At 38.5% G+C, this 4,858-nt stretch overlaps 1 pseudogene; it reads left to right on the top strand.

Moving 5' to 3' along the window:
- The first annotated feature begins 3,069 nt into the window (after window positions 1-3,069).
- Window positions 3,070-3,817, top strand: LOC102822772 (annotated as a pseudogene).
- The last annotated feature ends 1,041 nt before the right edge of the window (window positions 3,818-4,858 follow it).

Here is a 4,858-nt window from a genome sequence, read left to right as displayed (position 1 = left end):
TTTAGAAGAGTTGTTGGAAGAAAACTTCCCTAACATTATGAAAGATGAGAAGATAAGCATTCTAGAAGCTGAACAAACTCCAAACAGAATAGACATCAAAAGAAAATCACCAAGACATATCATAATCAAACTTTCTAAAACCAAAGGCAAGGAAAGCTGAGAGCAACTTAAGAAACATGAAAAGTTGCCTAAAAAAGAGAACCAATAAGACTTAAGCTCTGATTTCTCAGCAGAAACCATGCAGACAAGAAGGCAATGAGATGACATACACAAAACTCTGAAAGAAAAAAATTGTAAACCAAGAATCATATATCAAAGAAAGCTGTCTCTCAGATATGACAGTGAAATTAAGATGTTCCCTAATAAACAGAAATTAAAGGAACATGTAATGATCAGACCAACTTTACCAAAAATGCTAAAGGGTGTTCTTTGGACTTAGAAACAGCAACAGCAAACAACAACCTGTTACTACCCAACATGACAACATCACTCAGAACTCAATATATATATATATATATATGGAAATATTAAAAGCAAAACAAGCCCACAAGACTGAAAATAGGTAACCAGAGATATCAATTTATAATGAAGTCAGCTACTAAGTGAAAAACAGGCAAAAGTGCAGATAAATCACTTCTAGAAGGCAAGGAAGTCAAGTAGATTTTAAGATACAACAGACTGTTTTAAATAAGGAAAAATAATAATAAATTACAGTATAAACTCAAAGACAATGAATATACCTGCACATCAAAAAAAAAAAACAAAACAAAAAAAACCCAGGAATCTCAGAAAGATTTAGTAAACATTAGCACAACAGAAATGAAAATGTAAACAAAATCAACAAAAAAATAAACTCAGTGCAGAAAATTATGTGAAACAAAGAAACCAGCAGTACCACAATAAAGCGTACAGCAATCAATCCTACCTATTGATAATTACACTGAATATAAATGGATTAAATGCACAGTCAAGAGACAGAAAGAGAAGAATGGATAAGAAAACAGCATCCTTCAAAATGCTGTCTACGAAAAACACATCATAAAGAAGACAGACTAAATATCCATCAACAGAAAAATAGTTAAACAAACTTTGATAAATACACACAATGGAATACTAAGCAACATTAAAGAATTATTATGGATCTGCAAAACACCTCTTAACATGGACAAACCTGGAGGACATTATGCTAAGTGAAATTATTCAATCACAAAAGGACAACTATTGTATGATACCAATGCTATAAAAAGTTAAGAAAAGGTTTTAGTCATTAAAGAAATGATTGATAATGGTTACAGGGGTGAAGAGAAGGGAATATTATTATTGGGCTAGAGGGGAGGTACATGTTAACATGGGTGATAGGGCAGGCAATCTACAAGAGGGAGGTTAGCAGAGAAAAGAGGAAGATAGTGGGAGACACAGGGAGGAATGTAATGTCAAAGAGAACAAAGGTAAATATTATTAACTGTTGTTACACGGAAAGGATTGCAATCATTGCAATGAAGTAAAGTGTATGATTTTTTAATATAAAACTAATGATCAGTTCTGTAAACCTTCAGTCAAATAGCAATAAAAAGTAAAAAACAAAAAACCCATAAAACATGAGGAAAGCAAAAGGTCATTTAAAAGGCAGGAAAGAAAGAAAAAAATGTCAGATGAGACTCTGAAACTTACTCTTGAGCATAGAAAGCTAAAGTGACTGAAAGAAATGATGAAATAAAGGAGTTGAAAAGAAAATTCCAAAGGAGAGGTCTCAAAGACAAAATCAAGTTATTATTATGAACATGCAAAGAGAAGAGTCAGAAGACCAAAAGTGAAGAACATGCTCAGCATTTCTCAAACTCAAAGAACTGAAGAAAAAAATCAAGCCTAACTTGTAATATTGAAGGATTCTCTTGGCAAAATATTGAATGAAGTTGGAAACATCAAAAGAAGATGGAAGGAATATGCAGAGTCACGATACCAAAACCAGTTAGTTGATGTTCAGTCATTTGAAGAGGTTGCATATGATGAAGAACTAATAGCATTCAAGAAAAAAGTCCAAGCATCATCACTGAAAGGCATTGATGAAAAACATATTTCCAGGAATTGATGGAATACAAATTGAAATGTTTCAACAAATGGATGTAGTTCTACAGGCACTCACTGGTCTATGTCAAGAAATTTGGAAGACAGCTATCTGGCCAACCAGAAGAGATCAATATTTGTGCCCATTTCAAAGAGAGGTGACCCAACAGAATGAGAAAATCATCAGACAATATCATTAATATCATATGCAAGTGAAATATTGCTGAAGATAATTCAAAAATTATTGTAGCGATACATTAACAGGGAGCTGCCAGAAATTCAATCCTGATCCAGAAAAGAAGTAGAATGAGGTGTCATTGGTGATGTCAAATGGATCTTGGCTGAAAGCAGAGGATATGAGAAAGATGCTTACTTGTGTTTTACTGACTGTGCAAACTCATTTGACTATGTGGATCAGAACAAACTCTGGATAACATTTTAAGGAATGGGTATTCTAGAACACTAAATTGTGCTCATAAGAAACTTGTACACAGATGAAGAGGCAGTTTTTTAAACCAAAAAAAGATACTGAATGGTTTAAAATCAGGAAAGGTATGTGCCAGGATTGTATCTTTTCACCATACCTATTCATTATGTATGTTGAGCAAATAATCTGAGAAGCTGGATTATATGAAGAAACACATGGTGTCAGTACTAGAGGAAAATTCATGAACAACCTGTGATACGAAGATGGCACTTATCTTGCTGAAAGCGAAGAGGGCTTGAAATACTGATGAGGATCAAAGAATACAGTCTTCAGTATGGATTGTACCTTAATGTAAAGAAAACAAAAATCCTCAACTGGACCAACAAATATCATCATGATAAATGGAGAAAACATTGAAGTTGTAAAGACTCCTCTTACTTGTATCCAGAATCAACACTCATAGAAGCAGAGGTCAAGAAATCAAATGATGTATTAGGCAAATCTATTGCAATCAAAATATGCCTTAAGGCGCAGCCGGCGGGTTTTCCAGGGCTACTGCCTGTCCGCCTTCCTGCGCCATGGCGGGCTCCACCGCTCTGGCTCCACGGGGCTCCAAGGCGGGCCTCCCTCGCTACCTTCCTGCAGGGAGCCTCCATGTTCTCCGTAGGGCTACTCACGCCGGCCTGCAGGGCCGCATTGCACTGGCGTTCTATGTGGCTGGCCTCAATGAGCTGCTGTTTCTGCTCTACCAGTCACCGTGCTACCAGGTACATGTGCTGTCACTATTCCACTATTCTGAATACTTATTGACTGCAGTCAATAATCCCAAAAGTCTATCCTTGGGTTCCTTCCTCCTGAATCACAGTCTGAACTATACTGTCACTCGCTGCCCTTTCCTCCTGGATAGAGTTCACACTCGAAAATATCTTCAGGCCAGAACTGAAGCAGATCATCTGGGGCTACTAATGGTGGTCTTTGGGGAGTGCCTGAGGAAGGCAGCCATGTTTACAGCGGTCTTCAACTTCAATCATGTAGTACAGAATGAAAAGTCAGATACTCACACCTTGATGACCAGTGGCGTCTATGTTTGGCTCCAGCATCCTTCTTTATGTGGGGTGGTTTTACTGGAGCATTGGAACCCAGGTGATGCTCTGTAACCCAGTCTGCAGGGTTGCCTATGCCTTGACAGTATGGCGGTTTTTCGGAGATAGAACAAAAGAGGAAGAGATCTCCCTGATTTACTTTTTCCAAAAGGCGTACTTAGAGTACAATAAGAGGGTGCCGACAGGCCTGCCTTTCATCAAGGGGGTCAAGGTGGACCTATAACCTGCGACTAGCCGATCACTCAGCAGGAAGGACTTTCTTAGTTATTTTTTATGTCACCAATTACTCCTGGAATGTTTTTCAAGTCCAAATGGTCAGCTTGATGGCGGTTAGGGTGGAGGTGCAGTGAATGTTGCTGTCAGCAATAACACAGAATACCAGGCAAAGCAGATCCAGGGCAGAGCTCCAAAACTCGGAACCTCAGAGATAGGAATATTTTAAAGGTTGGAAGGTTTATAAGCTTGTGGAGTTTGGAGCTAAAGTAAAAAATCACATACTTTCAAATCTGCCTTGCCAACTTGGAGGCCTAAGCCCACATCCTGGGCAAGACCAAGCAGCAAGAAGAAACAGGAGGAGCAAAAACACCACAGAAAATTGGGACAAAGGTGGACAATATACTTTGTCAGTTTTGCTTTTTTCTGATTTTCTTTTTTTCTTTGGTATCTGGTAATTGGCGCACTCACTGTTTGCCCACCTCCATTTTGGTGAATAGAGGGAAAGCCTGAGCCGAGTGGCCACCCCCCACCCTCACCGCTGGTGGGTTCTTCTGCCACGCATGCCGCCCCCCCCTTGGCCTTTGGAGGACTCTTTGTCTCCCTATATTACAAAAGAAGAGTCAGCAACTGCTGCCATATAGCCAAGCTACAATCACACTCTATAAAACACCAAAACCCAGACAAGAACCAATACTAGCTGCCATATACCAGGGAAACAGACAACACCTGTGAAAGTTACTCTGAGTTAAGCAATAAGAAGAATGAAAAGGGAAGCCCACATTCTGATCACATCTTCCTGGAAGCAAAACTAGACCACATTGGAAGAATCAGCAAAGTGGCAGGGTACAAGATCAGCATATAAAAATAGTTGGATTCCTCTATAACAAAACCGACAGCGTTGAAAAGGACATTAGGAAAGCAATACCATTTACAATAGCCACCCAAAGGGTGAAATATCTTGGAATAAATGTAACCAGAGAAACAAAGGACTTATACAAAGAAAACTACAAAACACTACTACAAGAAACCAAAAGAGACTTACAAAAAT

The sequence above is a fragment of the Chrysochloris asiatica genome, unplaced genomic scaffold (assembly GCF_000296735.1).
Source record: "Chrysochloris asiatica unplaced genomic scaffold, ChrAsi1.0 scaffold00016, whole genome shotgun sequence".
Lineage (NCBI taxonomy): Eukaryota > Metazoa > Chordata > Mammalia > Afrosoricida > Chrysochloridae > Chrysochloris > Chrysochloris asiatica.
This window is presented reverse-complemented; position numbering and strand designations above follow the sequence as displayed.